At 44.0% G+C, this 24,491-nt stretch overlaps 1 protein-coding gene across 2 annotated transcripts in view; it reads right to left on the reverse strand.

Moving 5' to 3' along the window:
• The window catches only part of UBE3B (ubiquitin protein ligase E3B), a 2,006,489-nt gene that overhangs the window by 682,936 nt on the left and 1,299,062 nt on the right, over window positions 1–24,491 (reverse strand). The window lies entirely within an intron of this gene.

A 24,491-nucleotide genomic window follows, 5' to 3' on the forward strand; every position in this document is an offset into this window, starting at 1 on the left:
GGTTCTTTCTTAATGAAGGAAATATAAATAAGCAAAATAAGCATGGCATAATAATACAACAGAAAAAAAAAAGTTATGTACTCAACATAATGTTCCATCTGTGCTATCTGTCCATTTTAATTATTCCTCAATATGTGGGTTTGGATACGATCCTCGGATCCGACTTTTACAGTTTGTGGATACTGCAAACTCTCAAGTTCCTTCCCTTACCCTGAGTGCTCTAGTCCCCCTCCATTCTTCAGATCTTGTTTGCTACCCTTTATTGCTAAATCACAATGCAAAAAAATAATGGCTATATGAGAAACCACTACCTGGAACTCAAATAACAGGAACTTTGGTTTCCATGATATCTTCACATTCTTCAAGAAGTCATAAAAAAATGCTAGGGGGTTGGAGGGAGCGTAGTTGAAGAATGAAAATGGACAACACTGATGGAACGTTATGGTGACTACATAACTTACTTATCTGATAGTGCCAATTTTCATTTGTTTCTCAACATGTGGGACAGAGTCCCCAGCTACCTGGATCCCAGGTGGAATCTAAGAAAGGATATTCTTGAGTACTGTTAAGCTGAAGGGTGCTCTTCCCCTAGACAGTGGATCAACTTTGTAATGAATAATACAAGCATGAGGATTAGCCCAAGTAGCTGCAGCACAAAATATCATCCATGGAAGATCTAGATAGAAATACTGAAGAGGTGGTCATTGATCTGGTTGAATTAGCTTACATGTTTTTTGGCAGGGTTGAACCCAATTTGTTGTAAACTGAGGAAATGCAATCAGTTAGCCACTTAGCCAAAGTTATTTTGTTAACTGGCTTTTCCAATCTTGATTCTGAAAAGGAGATGAATAACTGAGTTAATTTTCTGAAATTTTCACTTCTACGCAGATAGAAATGTAATTATCTATGAACGTCCAATACATGTAAAATGTATTCTTTGTTCTATAAACTGGTGAAAAAGACTGGGAGGTTGATAGATTAATGTTGGATCCTGACACCACCTTAGGAAGAAAAGATGGACTGGTTCGCAAGGACACCCTATCTTTATTAAAAAATAAATAATGAGGTTTAGAAGATAAGGCTTGAAGTTCTGAAACTCTCCTAGCCAATGTTATGGCTATCAAAAATATAGTTTTCCAAATTAAAAACTTTAATTCACACCTTGCAGCTGGTTCAAATGATGATCAAGTTGGGGCTTGTAACACTAAATTCAAATCCCATGGTGCAGTAGGATCTTTAAAGGGAGGTCTTAGTAAAAAGGTTCATTTTATAAATGCCTTACAAAGTTGTGATGAAGTTAAGGTGCAACTGTCAACTCTGAAATGAAAATTAAGAAATAGCAGCTAACTGAACTTTAACTGTTGAGGAACAGGCCCCTTCATTAAAAATAGCAGCCAAAAAAAAGAACTGTGGGTACTGGTGCTGAAAACGGGTCAATGTCTTTCTGCTGTGCCCAAAAAACAAATGTGTTCCATTTATTTTTGTAAGTCTTCCTAGTGCAAGCTTTGTGGGAAGACAAAAAAAAATGGGATGGCAAGGGAGGTGAGCCTGAGTTGTCTAGCTATCAATGGAATTGGAGAAACCATGCAGCCAACTTTGGGCTCAAAAATGTCTGGGTAACTCATGTCTTGGGTGAGACAGAAGGTCTGGAATTGTATCCAGGATCCAAGGAGGACGAACTATATGAGGTCAAAGAAGGGGAACTAAATCTGATGAGGCCAATAAAGGGCAATGAGGATTACTGGGCTCTTTAATCAAGATGCTTTCTGAAGAAAATTGGGGATTAGAGGAGTTGTGGGGTAGGCACTGAGGAGAGAGTCTATCGGTGGCTCCCTCAATAGGGTTAATCAGGACAAAAAAATGCCTGCACTTGTTGTTGACGGGAGATGCAAAGAGGTCACAGACAGAATATCTTCTCTGCAACTTTCTTGTTGAGAGACCACTCATGAGGCAATAGAATGGAATAGACTTGCTCAACTTGCCCGCTATCACGTTGGATTTCTCCAGAATGTGTACTGCTATCAGAAATCGATTGGATAAGATCACCCATTTTACACGCTCAGAGCTTCTTGACATAAGGTGTTAGAAATGGTGCCTCCTTGTTTGCTGATGTATCAGACTACTGACATAATATGTCTGACTCACAATAGTCCCTGAAGGTAGAGAGTCTTGAAAATTCTGCAACACTAGAAGAACTGCTCTGATCTCTAGGGCATTGGCATTCATGCTGGCCTCTTCTGGGGCCAGGTGCCTTGGACTGCCTTTCCCAAGAAGGGTCTCCCCCCAACCGAATTGGGATGCATCCATGGTCACAATGGCCTTGGGTTGAGGCAGTATGGAAAGGGCGGCCCTATAAAATCTGTTCTGAGCAAATCTACAACCTGAGGTAAACTTTTGCATGCCTGAGTTATTTTGATCTGGGTGGACAAAGGTTGGTACAGGATGGACCACTGAGTCACCTGGGTCCATTGAAGAATTCTCACATGGTATCTTGCTAAAAGAACCAGAATTATAGCAGCAAACATTGACCCTAAAGCCTGCAGAATCAGTTCAGCTGAAAGTGAGGAATTCTAAATTATCTTTTGGACTTGAAATCAAATCGTTGTATCCTTGGCAAGGGAAAGGAGGCTGTCACTGATACAGTACTGAATAAGGCTCTAATAAATTAAAGCACTTAAGTTGGTTTTAGTTAACATTTGATGAGATTGATGGTAATGCCTAGATGAGAGCACAGCTGGAGTACATAATCTCTTGCTTTGATCTGTAGATGCCTGGTCAGAGCAGTTATGAGCCAGTTATCCAGGTAAGGAAACACTTGGAATCTGTGCAGTCTCAAGTGAGCTACTACTACTACAGTGCATTTGGTGAACAACCTGGGGGCTGTGGTGAGGCCAAAGGGCAGTGCTCTGACTTGGTAATGACTGACCCCCTAGCCAAAAATATAGATATCTCTTGGAATGAATGTTCATTTTTATGTGATAGTACGCATCCTGAATATCTACTGAGCACATCTGGTCGTCCTTGTGCAGGAAAGGCAAAATGGACTGAAATGTGTCTATCCGGAACTTTGTATACTAAACCAATTTGTTCAGATTGCTGAAATCCAAAATTGGTCTCCAATCCCTTGTTTTCTTTGGCACTAAAAATAATCTCGAGTAAGTTCCAGATTCTTCCTGGTCTGGGGGACCTCTTGGACGACTCTTTTTTTCTAGCAACATTTTTATTTCTACAGCTGCTGCTTTCCTCTGACCGGGTGGAACATTGGGAAAGCACAGTTGGGTACACTTACCATAAATGTAGATATTAGAGTATATTCACTGTTACAGTCCTGACTTGGGGGATTTCCTGCCATGTAAACCCTTGGCCAGCCCGACTAGCAGAGTAAAAATCTCCCTCCTCTTTAGGCTGTTGGACATCCTATCTGAAGTCAGTACACATGCATATATAGGGAACCAGATGACACCATGTTATCAGTTTTTTCTTGCCCCCTAGAAGGTAGAAGCCCCTAGGATGAACAATAAGCAAGGGTCTAAGACAGAAACTAGGTCAGGCAGGGGGAACACTCAGTGGGGTCACTATCTTGGGAAGAAGAGAGAAGAAGACTATTATAGTAGGTAAAGGGGGAAGGAGGGAGGGAAAGAAGACTGCAACAGTGAATACACTCAAACATCTACATTTACAGTTAAGTGTACGCAACTGTACTATGTTCTTCATGTTTCACTGTTGCAGTCCTGACTTGTAGGATGATTCCCAAAGCCGAGAATGGATGGAAGGAAGATTATGGAGGGGACAGGATGCCCCACAAGATGGCCGTGGTGAATACTGCTTTAGACAGGGAAAGGCTGACAAGTGGTAGTGTTTGTGAAATATATGCACAGATGACCAGGTAGCAGTATTAGCAGCATCCAAAATGTCTTTGGTAGGGACTCCCTTTAGGAAGGCAGCAGAGGAAGCAGTGGCCCTAGTAGAGTGAGTCCTGACAGCCTCAGGTGGCTTTTTACTGTTATGGCTGTAGCAAAAGGAAATACAGTGAGAGATCCACTTGGAAATAGTCTGTTTAGAAACTGGCTTCCTGTTCTGAGGATTGGAGAAGAAGGTGGGCAGGTGTATGGCTTGATTCACGGATGTGTCCATTGCAACCTTGGGCATAAAGGAAGGGTTAGTCCTGAGGGAAACTTTGTTTGGGTGGAATAAGAGAAAAGGCTCCACTGCCATAACAGCTTGCAGCTCAGAGACCCTCCTAGTGATAGCCAGTAAAAGGGCAGTGTTCCAAGTTAAACATTTTAGGTCAGCAGAAGCTGCCAGTTCAGGGGAGGATAGGGTCATTTTTTCTAGAACAAATTTGACGTACTATGGAGGTGTGAGTTGTCTCCTGGGAGGTCTGATGTGGATCATTCCCTTAAGGAATTGTTTCAGCAGGGGGTGTGAAAAGATAGCAGGAAGATTAGAGATCTGGGCTGAAATGGCACAGGCGTAAATTTTGATGGAAGAAAAGGATAGGCCTCTGTCAATCAGGGTAGCCAGGTAATCTAAAATAGCAAAGATATTGGCTGAATAAAGACTGAAGCCCAGCTGCTGGCACCAGATGGAGAATCTTTTTCACTTGACTGGATATGATTTTCCAGTACTAGGCCTTCTGGCCTCTTTGAGAATATCTTGAACTTGTTTGCTTAGGATGTGCTTGGAGGTGGATGCTAGGGGGTTATCCATGCTGAAAGCCTGAGGGTCTGCAGATTAGGATGCACAAACCTCCCCTGGTCCTGTGTCAGAAGGTCCACTCTCTGTGGTAACTGCCACTAATTTTCATTGGTTAAACTTAGTAACAGAAGATACCAGTGCTGCCTGTGCCAGTCTAGGGCTATCAGAATGACTCTCGGGCTCTCTTCTCTGTTTTTTTAGAAGGGCCCAAGGAAAAAGAGGCAGTGTGTGTGTGTGTGTGTGTGTGGGGGGGGGCACATAAAGGAAAAGGTGGGTCCAAAGAAAGTAGAAAGCATCCGTCTTCCAGGCTGCTGTGAGCAGTTTGCTCCTTGAAACAAATCTTTTTAGTTGAGCATTTTATTTAGTGGCAAAGAGTCTATCTGTGTGGGATCCCCATTTCTGGGCTATGCTGAGACACATTTCCCGATACAGATGCCATTTATGGGGATCCATCAAGTTCCTGCAGAAGTGATCTTCCAGAGTATTTTGAACACATGGAAGGTATTATGCCATGAGGTGCAACCCCAGAGAGTGAGCTGTCTCCCAGATTTGCATATCTAGTTGACACAGAGGGTAAGAGTGAATGCCTCCTTATTTATGTACCACGCAACTATGGTATTTGTATGTTCTGACTAGCAGGAACCCTGACTTCCATTTTTCTTGGAAAGCTACTAGGCCCTTTTGAACTGCCATCAGTTGTTTCCAGTTTATGTGCTTGCCTCTGACCAGAGTTTCTCATTTTCCTTAGGACTGAAGGTGTTGGAAATGAGCTCACCAGGCCGTCTGTGAAGCATCTGTGGTTAAAGTTTGACCCTGAGGGGTAAACCTGAAGGGGAGACCCAGGTTCTGGGCACAAGCCTGTTTCCACCACCCAAATTCCTCCTTGAGATAAGGGATCGGCTGAATTGTGGTCACCAGGGATTGCGAGTGATAGCACCACAGATTCTTGATGTAGCAACTGGAATTTCCTCATATGTAGCCTGGGGAATCATTAGGATACAAGATGCCATGTTGCCTATTGCTCTGAGGAATTCCCTGGCTGTCGGGCATTGTCTCTGCATAATATTTTGGATGTACTGAGTTAGAAAGGAGACCTTTTCTGTGGGGGGGGCTTTTTGAAGGGAAGAATCCAGAAAATGCCCCAGGAAAACTATCCTGGTGGATATGTGTGTTGGATTTGCATAGGTTTATGGTGAGCCCCAAGGAAGTGAGGAGGTTCTGAGTTAAGGCCAGATCCCTGAGGAGCTTTGACAAACTTGTGGCTTGAATAAGGACGTCGTCTAGATAAAGATACATTTGGACCCCCCCCCCCTTGTCCTCCAGGAGGCGATTCACCCTGAGAGCTGCAGACAAGCCAAAGGGCAGTGCAGAGAATTGAAGGTGACTGGTACCTACTCTGAAACAAGCTTCTGCATGATTCCCCTACAGGAATGTGCATGTAAGCATCCTTTAGATCCAGGGTGACCATTATGGCCTGAGGAGCTATCATGGGTAGATGTTTTTGAAGAGTCAACATCTTGAATTTTGGTACCAGCAGGGACAGATTGAGGGTGGACAGGTCTAGAATAGGGGTATCGAGAGTCTTCCTTTCTAGGAACCAGAAATAGCCTGGGGTAGAACCCCTTTCCATTTTGGTGCTCTGGGACTGGTTCCACTGAGTCCTGTGAGCAGTGATTGAGAATCTAAGAAAGGGCTTCTGCTCTTTGATTTTGTGGAATATCTGTGAGATCTGAGTATCTTAATAGGTTCATAGGTTCATAGGTTCATACTAGGCTATCTGCCCGAGGGCATTTACAAGCCTAGCCCATAGTTTTGTGGCTTACACCACCCCTTTAGTATGGGGAACTATACCCATTATTTTGCTGTGCCTCTGTTGAGCAGTGACACTGAGGTAATCCCTGGGGTATATCTTTGAAAGTGAGCCTGTAACCATTTGAGATAATATTCAGAACCCACTTGTCTGAAGTTAACAGAATCATTTTTCTTTGAAAAGGGATAGCTTCCTCCTATCTTTTTTGGGATAGGGTGGGGGGCAAGGGGAGGAAAATGGGAGAGTCACTGCTGCTCTCTGCTAGGATCCTGTGGCCTAGAACTCCCCTGGCTGGGGATTTCACAGGACCACTGCCTGGGCCTTTGTGACTGGTGCTGCTTTTGAGGTCTTTCTCTTCGGGATTTCCTTAACCTGCTTTTTGACTGAGAGGGAAAGACCGATGCTTAGTGGGAAAATTCTTACTAAACCAAGGAGGCTGAACTTGGAGGATAACAGTCTGCAGAGATTTTGCTTAATCTTCCATCTTTTTCAGCACAGTGTCAGCTTTTGGCCCAAACAGGAAGTCCTTGTCCAGGGGTTGCATCCAGAAGGTTGGACTTGACATGGTCTGAGAGTGTCTGCTCCCTAAGCCAAGCATATCTTCCAATGACAGAACCAGAGAATGCAGCTCGGCTGGAGGCCTCCACAGCATCACAGCTGCAGTGTAAAAAGTGTCTAGCCACCTGAGAGCTAGAAAGGCAAAGGTCCAACAATTCCTTGGAAATGTTCTTGTCCTCCATAGAAGATATATTTTGCTTCATTTAATCTAAAATAGTTTCTTGGTATTTGATCATATGAAACTGGCAGTTAAGGGCCCTCATGGCTAGTGTAGCAAAAGTGTAAACTTTTACCAATCCTATCAAGGACCCTGATTTCATTGTTAGCAGGTAAAGGATTTTTTTGAAGAGCTGGCCCTTGCTCCTTTGGATCCTGGAGTGACAACGTCTGGATCAGCAGAAGGATTCTTGAAGAGGTATTTATGCGAGTCCAGTACCCTGCAGAACCGGTCTGGTTTGCAAAGGGCTGCAGAAACAGAATCTGGATTGAAGGAAGAATCCATGAAAACATCCTCTACGACCTCCAACACAGAAGGAATAGCTGAAAGTTTGTGTTCTGGCAATACAAGGAACTCCCTAACCCTCTTTTTTGATTGTAGGTATTTCTGGGCTTCCCACTGGAAATGTTCCCTCATGGCATGGACAGTTTCCCCAAAAGTGATGTCTTCAAGAGGTGAAGCTGAAGCAAGACTCTCGGAGTCTGAATCTTCAAAAGAAGTAAAGAGGGGTCCCTCTTCAAAGACAGATTCCTCCTGGTCTGAATCCTCGTCATAATCAGGAGGCTCACAGAAAATTTCAGGGGTAGGATCCCTCTTCCTGTTCCTAGGAGAAGACTCCAAAGGGGGTTGCTTAGCTCCGACTATAGAAATACGGTCTTCAGCTAACCTCACCAAGTCTTGCTAATATCCTGTGCATGGGAGCTGGTAGGCCTAAGCATAGGGCCTGAGGTAGAACCCAGCTTAGAGGTAGCTCTGGTCCTGGGCCCAGGTACATCTGGAGTCCTGATGCCAATCTCTCTGTAATAATGAGTTGATGTAGGTTAATACCACAAAGGGACATCGGCAGTAACAGATCACTTGTCAGAAGCCAAGGTCTGCTGAGCAACACTGGACCCGACCGACAAACTAAGAATCAAGGACTGTGTAGAAGCTGAGGGACCTGACGGTATGCTGGACATTGGATGGGTTTCAACAAAAGCCTGCACCACCATCCCAGTCACAGAGGGGGGTGCAAAAGTGGCTCACCTTCCTCAGCAATAACAAGCCTTGGGGGACTGGCAGAAGGAGGACGACTGTCATCCAGGGCCCTAAGCTTGGGTCTTTTCTCCTTATCCTTCCTACAGGATGACCGGCAGATGCCATCAGACAATGCAATATAGATGGAAGGCTAAGATGCCTAGCTAAGATCTCAGCCCTATGGCTGATAGTCCTAGAGTTGAAATGGGTGCAGAAACAACAATTAGGAATGTTGTGATCAGGGCCTAGACAGATGACACACAGTGAATGGAAGTTTTGGTATGGAATTTGCTTACCACAGTGCAGACAATTGTTAATCTTATCTGACATGGGTTAAAGCAAGGAAAAAAGAGTTCCCCAACAGAGTACTTAGCTTACAGATGACTTCTCTCTGGTGAAATACTGCTTTAGGTTTTGATGGCAAGAAAAGACTGCTAACATGGCATTGGTTAGCTCCTTATATACCCAAGCATACTAATGTCAGATAGGACGTCCACTTGCCTAAGGAAGAGAGACATTTTTACACTGGTAGTTGGGCCGGCCAAGGGCTTACATGGCAGGATATCCCACAAGTCAGGACTTCAACAGTGAAACAAGAACATTTTTGTTTATTGTTGAAAGAGGGAGTAAGGAGAGGTATATTAAATAACCTTTGGAATTAATCCTCTGCACCCATGTATCTTTTGCAATGTCCAGCCAAGCTCTCTGGTGCAAGGACAGATGATCCCCAACTGCCTCCACAGGTGCACAATCGGGCCTCCTTTCAGGAGCAGTGGTAGGGTCTTGTCAGAGATGGAATCGCTGGACCCCTGGTTCTGCAGGCCTCCTCTGCTGCATGGGCAGCGTCTTCCATTAGAGTTTCCCCCTCTGCCCCTGGAGGAACTATCTCCACATGGATCATGGAAAAGGACCCTGGGACTTTCTGAACCACATTTTTTTGACCACCTCATTGATTCCTACAGAAGGTTCTTTGAGGAGTCGAAAAATATATGCCCACTGCAGACAGGCTCTTACCATCTTGCTCGTACCTGAAGAGACCTTCCATCAAAAGGTGCACTGATGAAGGAGGACTTGAAGGGCTCTGCAAAATAACACAGGCACATCCAGGCATGTGTCCTAATGGAAATACCTGAACCCACCAACCTTGAGGTACCTTCAGCTGCATAAGAAATGACCCTCATTCACTAATTTGCAATGGACTGTAGAGTAGCCAATTGTGAGGCAACAGAAGTCTGAGCCTTAGCAGGTACTGCTCTTGAGAAGGATTTGGAGAGTTCTTTAATCAATTCCCTTTGAAGTCTGGTGATGTGCACCAGATAATAAAGCGATCGAAGTGTGAAAGTTGCTGAAATGTAAGCACGCTTTCCCAAACCTGTCCATTGCCCTAGACACTCCCTGTTGGGGGGGGGGTGAACAGTTGAACTCTGTTCGGCGAGTTCTTTCATTGTGATGACTGGCACCGCTTTGGTCCAAAACTCTTTTCCCTTTGGTGTCAGGATTCTATCTGGTCTCTTCCGGACTGGCTCAACAGAATTAGGTTCCTTCCATGCCTGCTGAGAGATCAAATCAATGAAAGTAAGGCAGAACTTTTTTTTTTTTTTTTTAACAGTCAGAAAAGAAATTACCAACAATTGTAGAAATAATTACTGTAATGGTAGCAGAGAAAGTCAGGAAATAAAACTACCAACGATGGTATTATGATATGCAAAAATGCTTAGGGATAAGGAAGGTTAGCTTAGAATAAATTTAAGGAAGCATAAAAAGTACAGTTTTGTACCTACCATAAATGTAGATGTCCAAGAGACATGCAACTGCAGTCATAACATGTGGGTTGTCCTGCCTCAGGCAGCCCTCGGTCGGCCGGATTCCAAAGTCTGGGTCCGACGTCGGCTGATGTCGCTTTTCTCTCCGACGTCAGAGCGGCTGGAGTATATAAGCATCAGCCGACGCCATTTTCTTCAGTGTTTCTTGCCCCAGATGCCAGGTGCCCTCCAAGGAAGGCTGTAATCAAATTGGAAGACAAAACAGGATTCCAAACAAATACATGAGCAATAAAACAAATACACCATAACAGATATCCCCAGCTAAGAGAGAGGGGGATAGGAGTGGACCCTAAGCATAGAGGGGTATGGAGGGAGGGAAAACCCGACTGCAGTTGCATGTCTCTCGGACATCTACATTTATGGTAGGTACAAAACTGTACTATGTCCTTCAAGAATGCAACTGCAGTCATAACATGTGGGTAGAATACCATAGCTTAGCTGGGGGAGGAGGTATGCTCTAGGAAAGAGATGGTGTGGCAATCAAACCCTGCAGGACTGCCGAAGCAAAGCCTGCTCTGGATCTGGAATATAGGGGGAGATTGTAGTGTTTTGAGAATGTATGCACGGAGCTCCATGTAGCAGCTTCTAGAATGTCCTTTGTAGGCACCCCTCTTAAAAATGCTGTAGCTCTGGTGGAATGTGGTCTGACATAGGCTGGAACAGTCTTTCCATGAAAGGAATAACAGAATCTGATGCAATGTCCAATCCATTTAGAAATAGTCTGTTTTGAAATTGCTTTTCCTTGGACTGCAGGGGCGTAAGCTACAAAAAGCTGTTCAGACTTCCTACTGGCCTTGGTTCTGTCCAGGTAGTATCGAAGTTGTCTATGAATGTCCAAGGTATGTAAAAGCCTTTCCCCCTTATTCTCAGGATTGGGGAAGAAGGCAGGCAGATGAATGGCTTGATTTAGAGAAACCCTAGATACCACCTTTGGCATAAAGGTAGGGTTGGTCCTTAATGAAACCCTGTCTCTGTGGAAAATAATAAAGGGTGGTATTGCCATTAGGGCCTGTAGTTCCGAAACCCTTCTTGCTGAGGTGATTGCCAACAGGAAGGCTGTTTTCCATGAGAGAAATTGCAAGTCAATTGAAGCTGCTGGCTCAAAAGGAGGTAGAGTCAGTTTTTCTAAGACAAAATTGAGGTCCCAGGCTGGCACTGGGGCCTTTCTTGGTGGCTTAATGTTCTTGATTCCCCTGAGGAATTGTCTTAGTAAGGGGTGAGAAAAAACAGGAGGATCAGTGTTGTATCTAGCTGAAATAGCAGATGCATGTATTTTTATTGACGAATATGAGAGACCACTCTGTAACATATCTGCCAAATATTCCAAGATAAGTGGGATGTTCAGTAATGATGCATCATGCCCTTTGCTGGTATTCCAATTGCTGAATCTTTTCCACTTTGCTAAGTAGACCTTTCTGGTGGACGGTCTTCGAGCCTCTGTTAGTATCCGCTGAACTTCCTTGGAGAGAGGTAAGTTGAATTTATTTATGGGATCTCCCAGGCTGTTAGCTGCAGAGTCTGGAGGTTTGGATGCAGTGTTTCGAAATTGTGCTGAGTCAAAAGTAGATGCCACTGAGGGAGGGCCCACCTCCTGGTGTGACATATGCTCCGTAGTAGTGGGTACCAGTGTTGCCTTGGCCAATCCGGAGCTATTATGATTCCCTTGGGCTTCTCTGTTTTGATCTTTAGTAATACTGAGGTCATTAGTGGCAGAGGTGGGAATGCATAGATTGCTAGGGAGTTCCAGTTGAATGAAAGAGCATCTATTTTCCAAGCCTTTGGATGGTATGTCCTTGTGCAAAATTTTGGTAGTAGATGATTGAGGTGAGAGGCAAATAGGTTCACTTCTGGCTTGCCCCATGTCGAAGTGAGTTGCCTGAAAGCCTTCGGATGCAACCTCCACTCGTGTGGATCTGTGAAATTCCTGCTTAGGCTCTCCGCCAACACATTGTCCTTTCCTGGAACAAACTGTGATTGCAACTGGATGTTTAGACTCAGTGATTTTTCCCAAAGCTGCATTGTCAGTCTGCAAAGGGGATAAGAGTGAGTGCCCCCCTGCTTGTTTATGTACCACATCACAGTGGTGTTGTCTGTCCGTATCATTAAATGACCTTGCTGGAGTTGGTTTTGAAAAGCCTCGATAGCATGCATCACTGCCAGCATTTCCTTTTGATTTATATGCAGATGTGTTTCCTTTGGAGACCATTGTCCTTGTATACATCTGCCTTCCATGTGCGCCCCCCATCCGAGGTCTGAGGCGTCTGTAGTCATGGTCTGTGTTATCTGTGGTTTTTGAATGACAAACCTGTGTTTTCCTGGCTCACCGAAGCCCACCATAGGAATTCCTTTTGTAAGCATGGAATGAGTGGAATGATTGTCTCCAAGTTGTTGCTGTGCTGAGACCAAATGCTTTTTAGGTACCATTGAAGCTTTCTCATGTGTAGTTTTGCTAATGGAACCAGTAGAATTCAGGATGCCATGTAACCCAGGGCCTGTAGGAATCTCCTTGCAGTCATCTGGGTGAGTTTTGCTAAACCTTTGAAGTATTGAGTTAACTTCTCTTGCTTGTCTTCTGTCAGGTAAGCCATTTGAGAGGCTGTGTCTAGTTTGGCTCCTAAGAAGATTATTTGCTGGGATGGCTGCAGTCTTGACTTTTGGAAGTTGACTGTGTATCCCAGAGCTTGAAGTAATCGTATGACATATTCCAGATTTTTTGTCAACATCAATTTGTCGTCCGCTTGTATGTGGCAGTCGTCCAGGTATGGGTAAATTTGTATACCCTGGAGCCTGCAATGAGCAATTACTGAAGCCAGGCATTTTGTAAACACTCTGGGTGCAGTAGATAAGCCAAATGGCAATGCTGAGAATTGATAATGCTCTGGCCCTGCAAGAAATCTGAGGTATCTTCTGCAACTGTGTCTGATAGAGACATGCAGGTATGCCTCCTTGAGGTCCAGAGTAATCAGCCACGACTCCTTGCCCAGCATGGGAAGGAGTTGCTGTAGAGTCAGCATTTTGAACTTTGGTACTATGAGAAAGGTGTTTAATGCGGACAAGTCCAGTATTGGTCTCCATTGAGTTTCTTTTCTTGGAACAAGGAACAGTCTTGAGTAAAATCTCTGTTCTTGTTCTTGTTGTGGAACTCTTTCTATTGCTTTCATTTGAGTTAGTAGAGAGATCTGCTTGATAGCCTCTACCCTTTGATGTTGTGGTAGATTTGGCATGCCTTGTTTTCTTGGTAAGGTGTGAAAATGAAACCTGTACCCTCGGTCTATAATGTCCAAAATCCATTTGTCCTTTGTCAGTCTGTGCCAGTTTTCTGCAAACAGAGATAATTTCCCAAGGAGCTTCTAGTTGTTCCCTGGTAGGCGGTAGTAGAGGAAAGTCATTGAGATTGTGGTTGTTGGGCAGGAGAAACCCCTGCGTCACCTCTTTGGTTTCCTGGTTGCCATTGACGCCCCCTGTAAGGGCCTCTGTATTGGCCTCTTCCTCGGCCACATCTGTTCTTACCCCTTTGAAACTTTTCTGGATTAGGAAAGGACCAGTTTTTTGAAGGCCAATTCCTACTGAATCTGGGGGGTTGAACCTGGAGGAAATCCTTTACAGTTTGACCTGGTTTTGCTTTTTCTTCGATGGTCTTTAGCACATCCTTAGCATTTGCACCAAAAAGCTTGTTCTTTTCCAAAGGTGCATCCAGAAGTTTTGCTTTTACATGATCTGGTAGAGGTTGATCTTTTAACCAAGCATGTCTTCGCATCACTGCCCCTGTCATAGCTGCCCTACATGAAGCTTCCAGTGCATCATATCCACACTGCAGGAAGTGATTGCTTACTTGCTGAGTGTTATGTACAGCTTCCTGCAAAGTCTTCCTGTCTAAAGGATCAGGAGAAGCTAGTGTTTTTTGTAAATCTTCTAAGAGATAATCCTGATATTGGAACATATGAAAAAGGCAATTTAAAGCTCTCATAGATAAAGTAGTGGAAGTGTAAACCTTTTTACCCCATCTCTCTAATGACCTTGCTTCCCTGTTGGAGGGCAAAGGATTTTTTGAGGTGGAGGCTGAAAACTCCTTTAGGCCCCTGTGAAATAGTTTCCAAATCAACAGTATGGGCCCTGAATAAATGGGAATGAGTTTCTGGGACCCTGTAATACCTGTCTGGTTTGGCTGGTGCAGGAGGGAGAGTATCAGGGGTAGCACTAGAATCAGAATACAAATCATCCAGAACATCAAGTACAGGAGGAATAGCTAAGGGCCTGTGCTGAGGCTTCTTAAGGAAAGTCCTAAGGCGTTTCCTGGAATCAGAATATTCCTGGCCTTGCCATTTGAAATGTTCCCTCATGGTGTGCAGAACTTCCCCAAAGGAAATATCCTCAGGAGGGGAAGCCGAAGGTATGGAATCTTCTGCATCTGAGTCCTCATAGGTCTGGAAGAGCTCTTCCTGGCTATCAGAGTGGACAGAGCCCTCAGAGTCTTCATCTGAAGGAGTAGGGTCAGAGGGTTCAACCCGGGGCCTTTTATCAGGAGGAGGCTGGGATGCTCTCTCTGGATGGGTCTGCGAACCTCTAATCATGGAAATTAAATCAGCAGCCATGGACATAATTTGTGTCTCTAGGGTCGGCTGAGGTGAGGATCTAGAAGTAATATGCTTTGTTTTGCTGGCTGCCTTAGCCCTAGTGTAGGCCTTAATAGACATGGCCATAGGAGGCCTGGCAGCTCCACGTGCAGGAGTGACCTTGTCTACAGCAATGGTCTCGGGCATTTCCTCGGTTTCGGTATCCGGAGGAAAATCTATAACTGGCATCGGAGTAATGTCTGGAATCGGAGTCGTCGGTAATGCGGTGTTTTCGGTTCGGAGCGGTGGAGAGGCCGTCTCAGAGGGAACCGGAGCACTCACGCTAGGTTTTGGCGTGGAGTCGGTAGTAGACGCGGGCCGAGGATGTCGGTCCCGGTCTTTTCGTTTTTTGGGAGTTTGCGATGTCGGAAGATCCGACGGCATGGTATAAGCAAATTTATCGCCGAAAAAGTCTTCAGCGAACTCCGCCCGGCGCCTGAGAGTGCGCTTGTTGAAGCGAGCACAGGCTACACAGGCCGAGACATCGTGGTCTGGGCCCAGGCAAGGGAGGCAGTAAGAGTGGAAATCCTTATGAGGTATTTGTTTACCACAAAAAAGACAATTGTTAACTTTTTCAGTAATTTCTGACATCGGCTGAGGCAAGAAAAGGTCCCCAACGGGGTACTTAGCTTTTTTGATGACTTCGGTATCGTAGAATACAGGAGCTGACCGACCGGCACTTGCGAACTGCTTCTGCTTCGGGCACCGCGCTGCAAGAAAGACTGAAGAAAATGGCGTCGGCTGATGCTTATATACTCCAGCCGCTCTGATGTCGGAGAGAAAAGCGACATCAGCCGACGTCGGACCCAGACTTTGGAATCCGGCCGACCGAGGGCTGCCTGAGGCAGGACAACCCACATGTTATGACTGCAGTTGCATTCTTGAAGGACATCAGATAATATACATGAAAAAGAGTAAGTTATGACACTAAACTTTTATCACTTACTAAACATAACAGAGCTGACAGCAACCACGTCTGTATACAAAGGCCACAAACGAGATCTGAGGTATGGAGTGGGACTAGATAATTATGGGTAAGGGAGGAGCTCAAGAGTTTGCAGACTCCATGAGCTGTAAAAAGTGTTCGAGTCAGATCCAAGGATTGGATTCGAACCCACATGTTGAGAAACAAATGAAAATTGACATTAGATCAGAAAGTTCACAGATAGTCTTCCACAAGACTCTGTATAACACGGCCAGTCTACTGCTCAGCTGTAGAATTCTTCATGCTTAATGTTTCCCTTTACTCACAACAGCCCAAATACTTCTAAGGCTACCACTAACAAAAAAGTAAAATCATATCAATGTTAATTACTTCATGGAAATGGAAAACATTTAAGGACACTTTTATAGGTTTCTTACCATATACAGGAAAGGCAATGAAGCCAAATGTGTTAAGAAAGCATGAAAATAAGGACTTGTTAAAGACCAAGTACAGTAATTATTTAGGAAAGCAGGAAAACATTTCAGGTACTGCTCCATTAAGACAGCCTTGCGAAAGTAAACAGGTTTACTGGGACATGCTAAGACAGCACAAAAGTGGGTAAAATATTAATTAAATAAATAAATAAAAGGTGTAAGCTCTAGGATATCCAATAACAATGGAATTCACTTCTTGCCACTACATCAAAAAAATTGACAAATAAATAAAACGCAGAAAGCCATGTCAATGAACACAACCCCACATTTAGTTCTGCTACACAGACGTCCAGAGAAAAACATTAAGTATTTTGTGTGTGTGTGTGTGTGTGTGTGTGTGTGTGTGTGTGTGTGTGTGTGTGTTGGGGGAACCTTACCTATGCCTTCTCCTGGGGAGAGCAGTGCCTCTGCAAAGTGGCAAGTAGTATAATTAACAAAGACACTGGTGTATGTTAGGATAATGGGACAATCCCCCTCCCACTTCACTGACCATCATATATATCCCACCTGATTTTTTTTTTGTCAATAGAGAATCCTCACATGTAGACTTGTAATATGAATGTTACTGGTTCAAAACAACTAACTTATAGCAAAAGCATTGTGGGTGATTACAAATAGACTTTCATGGATTTCTATTGACAGGATGGTGATGAACAGCTATGCTGTCAAGTTGCTACATAAGTATAGGGTAATTTCTGTGTCAGAAACACTGTAAATTTGGAAGTACTTATTTGTTAATAAGAAGTAGTGAAAAATGAAAATTGATGCCATGAAATTTGAGGAAAAAAAACAGAATAAGAAAAATAAGATAAGAAGGAAACAGGAAGTGTAATGACTGTCACAGATGAAGGCATACAATGATTAACTAAGGGGGTTGATGAATGCATAGTCAGAGAATCTATTAGTGAGAAGTGAAATTGATGTGCCTTGGCCTAAGCTGATAGAAACGGTTAAAAAGTGAAATTCAGGAAAGTACAGCTGTGTAAGTAAACTTACTACAACCGAACATGTTCAAGTACATCATGGCTGCAGTATCCTTAGCTATATGGGCTACGTCTTGCCTAAATTAAAAGGTTGGCTCACTTCCAAAATTAAAGGCACCTTTCAAGTGCCCAGACCATTGATGGCTTGAGCTAGGCAGGAGAAATTCACTGTTCAGGATTCCAAGCCATTCAGAGTTTTTATGCCAACTGAAAGAGGAAGGGTAGTGCCGTGAAAGAGGGACCATGCTAGATAAACAGAAATCAGTGTCCTCACCCTTGCAACAAAAATCATACAAAAAGAAGGGTGGAGAGAGGCATGGAGTACTGTAGTTGTGATTTACTTGAACATCTACTATTATGGTAAGTTTACTTACACAACTACACCACTTCCATTGTTAGATCACTGCTGCATCAATCTCAGCTGGGTGGAATACCACAGCTTATAAGTTTTGGGAGGAGAAAAGATGAAGGTCCAGGAACCCAAGGAGAATGGTCTTAACAAAGCCAGCTATAGATCTGGAAAAGTATTCTAGTTTGTAGTTCTTTGTAAAATTCAGAGAACCACATTACTGCCTCTAGAATGCTTCTACAGTCCATCCATTTAAACAAACAAATACTGATGAAGCCAAGGCCCTAGTGGAAAGTACCTTAACTTTGCCTGGAATACACGTCATGGTGGGAATAACAAAAGGAAATAACATGGAACAACCATCTAGAAATTGTTTGCTTTGTCACTGGTTGTCTTTTTTTCATACCTTCATAACAAATGAATACGTGATCAGAATTTCTGAAGGTTTCAGTTCTGTCAAGGTAGTATCTGAGTTGTTTGTAGACATCTAGAATATGAGGAATCCTTTCTCCCTCATTTGTTAGGTTCTGGAAAGAAGACAAGGAGATGGATAGCTTGGCTCAAAGTAAAGTCGAACAACACTTTAGTCATAAATGATGGATTAGTTCTCGAAGAAACACATCTTTGTGGAAAATGAAATAAGGTTGAGCCACCATAAGAGTTTGCAGCTCAGACACTCTTCTTGCAGAAGTCAGAACAATCAGCAACACTGTTTTCTAGGTTAAGAACCTCAAATCACCTTGATGAGCTGGTTCAAATTGAACACGAGTTCATTTTAAATCCAAAACAAAATAATATCCTAAGAAGGAGACACCTGCTTTCTAGATGGACAGGTATGTAGAACCCCTTTCAAAAATATCTTGACATGTGAGTGCATTGAAAGATGGGGATTCATGGGCAGAGATGCTGAAATTATCAACAAGTGAACCTTAATAGAGGAATAAAAAATGTCAGAAGACAATAACTCAAATGAATATTGTAGAACCAGAAGAATGCTACCCTTAAAAAGTATTGGTTTTAATGTGGTACCAACCAGATTTTTTTTTCCATTTGTTAATATACAAATTTTTAGTAGCAAGTTTCTTATGATTTCATCCAGGCAGTTAGTTATTGTTTTAAGGTGGGGTATATCAAACAACCTTTGTCTTGTGTGAGTAGGTCCAGTCTGTGAGGAAAGTTTTGGTAACTGCCCTCAATCATTTCCAAAAGAATGGAAAACACTGTTGCCTGGACCAGAAGGGAGTCACCAAAGTGATCTTTGGAGAGTCCTTCCAAATCTTCAGAAATACCTTAGATATCAGAGGAAAGGGTGGAATGGCATACGTGAACATTCTAATCCACAGAAATGAAAATACATCTGTTTTCCAGGCCTGCTTGCAAGAAGTCCTGGAGCAGAATCTTACCAACTGCTTGTTGTAAATGGAGGCAACTAGATCCATCTGAGTTGTTCCTCACAGCTGGATTAAATTCTGGAGGACAACATGATTCAATTTCCATTCAAGAGGGTCTGCCTTGGTCTTGCTCAGCTTGTTTGCCACAATGTTTTATGCTGATGGAATGCAAGATACCCAAGACTGAGGTTGTGCTGAATTACTATAACTCTGGCAACCATGGCTAAGCTGTACAGAACCTCGTTTGTTTGTGTACCACATCACTGTGGTGCAGTTTGTAATAATTTCTAGCAGTCCTGAGAACCATGGATGACTGAGAGAATTAACTGCATTTACTATTGCCAACACTGCCAATATCTCTTTTATGCTTATGAATTTTGGTCTCTTTTTGTTCCGAAAACCCTGCACTTTTATCCCCAATAACACAGACTCTCAAGAAAAGTCTGATGCATCTGCTGTTATAGACTGTACTGGAGCTGGAATGGAGAATAGAAGACCTGGATTCAGATACAACTGGTCTCTCCACCAAAACAGTTCCATTTTTACAAACCCCAAAACTGGAACTGAAAAGTCAGAGGGTGTTGATGTTGGGACTATACAGATTTTAGGTACCACTGAATCTTTCACAGATGGGGTTGGGTTAAAGGAATAATGAAAATCATAGATGCCAAGAATCATAAAATGATAAGAAATTCTCTTGAAGTCCTGGACTGGGTGGAAAAAAACTCAGGAATAGAGCAAGATATAGATCTACTTTTTCAGTGTGTATGACAAGCTCTTTAAACTGAAGTATTTAAGAGACACCACAGGAATACAATACTGTGGGAAGAAGTAAGACAAGACTTTTGAATGTTTTCCTGAAAGCCCAGTCTGCGAAGGTGAAAGATTCCTAACAGTTTGAAAAAGACTCTGTAAAGATAAGCACATTGTCTAAATAAGGAAAAGTACAGTTGGGTAAGCACTACTTTCCTGTAAGAGTAGATGTTTGATTTCCTTACTGTTTCAGTGACATTTTGTGTTATCTGCCAAGGTAACCCAGTACTGACCTGCTTTTAAAAGCTCAGACTCCCTTTCCTCCCTAGCCCTTCTTGTGACAACTGTTTGGCTGAGCATATTCTGAGAGGAAGGCCTTCAGCCATCACTGCAAGTGAGTGTCAAGGCTTTTTTGCTTTCACAAAGAAGAGGAGGAAAGTACCTGAAGCCAGAATCATGTAGCAAGAGTAAATTCACTGCTAATCAAAATACCTTATAAAACCAAATGTAACAGCAACCAAATCAAAGGGGTTGAACACCAACTCAACTACGGACAATCTGGGGGATTGTGGGTAGGTGGTGCCACTGAGGCAGTGAGGAATTTGAACATTTACTGTTACAGGTAAGAAGGACTTAAGCAACTGTACTGTACTGGCAAGACCAGTCAGGAGGAGAAGGTAACCATGCACACCACAAACCCAGTCTCACATAGAACTATCACAACTGCAAACCAAACACATAAACACACAAAAACATACTCGGAGGCGCTGATTAAAAATCTACCAAAACAAGAGAGGCCTCCAAAGCAGACACCCAAGCAACCACCACCTCAAGCAATAGCACATGTAACACATAGTTCACAAAGTCAGTGTGCTAAACAGTCGCAGCCCCTTAAGGCCAAACAACATGCCACACACACTTGTAATAGGTGACTCCATAGTCAGACACACTGACATCCCGCTCACCAGACTGAAAGTACAGTTTTGTACCTACCATAAATGTAGATGTCCGATAGGCATGCATCTGCAGTCCTTACAAATGGGTTGTCCTGTCGTCAGGCAGCCCTTCGGTCGGCCGGATTCCAAAGTCTGGGTCTGGCCTCGGCTGATGTCGCACTTCACCCGACGTCATAGCTGCAGTTATTCGGGTATAAAGGGATCAGCCGACGCCATCTTCCTCAGTGTTTCTTGCCCCAGATGCCAGGTGCCCTCTAGGAAGGCTAAATTTGGATAATTGTAAAAGTTTCCAAATAAGAGAGAGCAAATAAAAATAAACATGTATATACATATATACAAACAAATACACCATAATAGATTCCCCCAGCTAGCTAGAAGATGGGTAAATACCCTAGGAGTACCTCAGAGGGGAAGGAGGGAGGGTAATCCTGACTGCAGATGCATGCCTATCGGACATCTACATTTATGGTAGGTACAAAACTGTACTATGTCCTTCAAGGATGCATCTGCAGTCCTTACAAATGGGTAGAATACCATAGCTAAACTGGGGGAGGCGGAGTAGTAAGATTATGGTGTAGTTAAGATCCTTTGTAAAACAGCAGTGGCAAAACCTGCTCAGGATCTGGAGTATAAGGGTAGATTATAATGCTTGGCAAATGTATGCATGGAGCTCCAAGTAGCAGCCTCTAAAATGTCTTTGGTAGCCACTCCTCGTAAAAAAGCTGTGGTAGTGGCTGTAGCCCTTGTAGAGTGAGGTCTGATGTTTTCTGGAGTTTTCTTCCCATGGTAGGAGTAACAAAATCTAATGCAATTTCCTATCCACTTAGAGATTGTCTGCTTTGAAATTGCTTTTCCTTCCATTCCTGTTGCATATGCTACCAGTAGCTGGTCAGTTTTTCTATTGCTCTTGGTCCTGTCCAGGTAGTAACGTAATTGTCTATGTACATCCAAGGTATGCAACAGTCTTTCTCCCCTGTTCTGTGGGTTGGGGAAGAATGTAGGCAGGTGGATAGCCTGGTTTAAAGATACTCTGGAGACCACCTTTTGCATAAAAGTAGGATTAGTTCTCATGGACACTCTATCTTGATGGAAGATCAGGAAGGGCTGTACTGCCATTAATGCCTGTAGTTCCGAAACCCTTCTTGCTGAAGTGATTGCAAGCAGGAAAGCAGTTTTCCATGATAAGTACTGTAATTCTGCTGTTGCTGCTGGCTCGAAAGGAGGGAGTGTCAACTTTTCTAGCACAAAGTTCAAGTCCCATGCTGGTAGTGGTGGCTTCCTAGGTGGTTTTACATTTTTAATCCCTCTCAGAAACTGCCTGAGCAGAGGGTGTGAGAAGACTGGAGGATCCAAGTTGTATTCTGCTGAAATAGCTGATGCATGAATCTTAATGGAAGAATAGGACAGGCCATTGTGGAAGAGCTCTGCCAAGTATTCCAGGATGTTAGCTGTGTTTAACAGTGACACATTTTCTCCTTTTGCAGTACTCCAAATGAGATATCTTTTCCATTTTGCTGAATATTTTTTTCTTGTTGAGGGCCTGCGAGCCTCCAAGATAATGTATTTAACCCTCTGAGATAAAACTGGGTTGTTTGGTCTTATGCAATGTTACAGGCAGCCAGCTGCAGTGTTTTCAGGTTTGGATGCAGGGTCTTGAAGTTGTTCTGTGTTAACAGTAAGGGAACTAGGGGCAGAGGCCATATTTGTTCCCGAGACTTACTCCTCAGTAATGGGTACCAATGTTGCCTTGGCCAGTCTGGAGCTATCAGGATGATCCTTGGACGGTCTTCTTTGATCTGCAATAGCACCTTGTGCATCAAAGGAAGAGGTGGGAATGCATATGCTGTCAGGTTTTTCCAACTGAAAGATAGGGAGTCCACTTTCCAAGCAAGTGGGTGGTACGTCCTCGTGCAGAATTTTTTCAGTTGCTGATTGTGTGGGGATGCAAATAAGTCTATTTCTGGTAGTCCCTATTTCCCTGAAATGGTTTTGAATATGTTCAGATGCAGCATCCATTCGTGGGCATCCGTGGTAGTTCTGCTTAGGATGTCTGCTAGTATATTTTCTTTTCCTGGCACAAAAATTGCTTGTAACTGAATGTTGAAGCTCAGGGCCACATTCCAGAGGTCCATTGCCATCTGGCATAGAGGGTATGAATGTGTGCCTCCCAGTTTGTTGATGTACCACATAACTGTGGTGTTGTCCGTCCTTATCAACAGTTGACCCTGTCGCCCTTGAAATTGTTCCCTCATAGCATGCAAGGTTTCCCCAAAGGAAAATTCCTCAGGCGGAGAGGCAGAAGGAATGGACTCTTCAGCATCAGAGTCTTCATAAGGAGAAAAAGGGCCCTCTGGAGGGTTAGAATTATCTGATTCGTCTGAGGAGTCATCTGAATCAACTGGCTCAGGGGGCTCTACTCTAGGCCTCTTCTCTGGAGGTGGGTGAGAGGCCCTGTCTGGGTGTGGTTGGTATCCCCGGATCAAAGAAATGAGATCCTCTGCTAGACTAAGCATTTCTGAACTAGAGCTAGGCCTGTGAGAGGGGGTCTTAGCAGGCACAGATTTGGCAGATTTTGCTGCTTTAGCCCTGGCAAAGGCCTTAATCGACATGGATGCAGGAGGCCTAGCAGCTCCACGTGCAGGGGAAGAAGTATCCAAAGGGATAGTATCAGATAAATCCTGAGAACCTGCAAGAGCGGGTGGGATTTCAGTAGCAGATTCAACCATGCTGGATGAGGCCTCGGTAGGAGGTAAGCTTTCGGCCGAAGGAAGAACCGTGGACTCGGTTTCAGCCGAAACCGAGACACTCGCGGTTGGCTTAACCGCGGTTTCGGCCGAAACCGCAGACCGCGAGGGTCGGTCCTTTTCCTTGCGCTTTTTAGAAATTTGCGTAGTCGGAGGATCCGACGGCATAATGTAAGCAAAAGCGGAGCCGAAAAACTCCTCAGCAAATTCCGACCGACGTCTAAGCGTCCGTCAGTTGAAAGAAGCACAGGCTAGACAAGCTGCTACGTCGTGGTCTGGGCCTAAACAAGGTAAGCAGTAAGAGTGGAAATCTTTATGAGGTATTTGTTTCCCACAAGTTAAACAGTTATTCACTTTTTCTGACATCGGCTGAGTCAAGAAAGAGTCCCCAATGGGGTACTTAGCTTTTTAGAAGTCTTCGGTAGTAGTAATCTCTGGTTCTGACTGACCGGCACTTGCGAACAGCTTCTGCTTCGGGCGCCACGTGGCAAGAAAGACTGAGGAAGATGGCGTCGGCTGATCCCTTTATACCCGAATAACTGCAGCTATGACGTTGGGTGAAGTGCGACATCAGCCGAGGCCAGACCCAGACTTTGGAATCCGGCCGACCGAAGGGCTGCCTGACGACAGGACAACCCATTTGTAAGGACTGCAGATGCATCCTTGAAGGACATCAAGGAAAAGGTCACAGTAAGCTGCCTGTCGGGAGCTAGAATCCACCACATAACACACTCAGGTCACTCCACAGCAAGTACAAATATGACTCAGTCATTGTACATGCCGGTGTGAACGACCTGAGATGTACCTCCCTGGACTACATGAAAAGAGACAGAGGAGCTCTCTGATTATGTAGCCCAGGCCGGTATGACCCTGAGCCTGAGCAGCATCTTACCCTCACCAAGAATGATGCCACAGTACAAAGACAAAATGATCAGTTTTAACAATTGGCTTAATTACTGGTGTCATTCTAAGGGGATCCAATGTCTGTCTGCTTGGGATGACATGCTTGACAAGCCACGCTGCTTCGCAAGGGATGGCTTGCACCTGTCACCCCTGGGCTTTCGGATATTGGCCCAGGCTCTTGCCACCCCCATGGTGCCTTTTTTAGGCAAGGCTCAAATGACAAACCTACCTCCCTAGAAAACACAAGTGGAAAAAAA

Source organism: Protopterus annectens, chromosome 4.part0, assembly GCF_019279795.1.
Source record: "Protopterus annectens isolate FY-2018-M chromosome 4.part0, PAN1.0, whole genome shotgun sequence".
Taxonomy (NCBI): Eukaryota; Metazoa; Chordata; order Ceratodontiformes; family Protopteridae; genus Protopterus; species Protopterus annectens.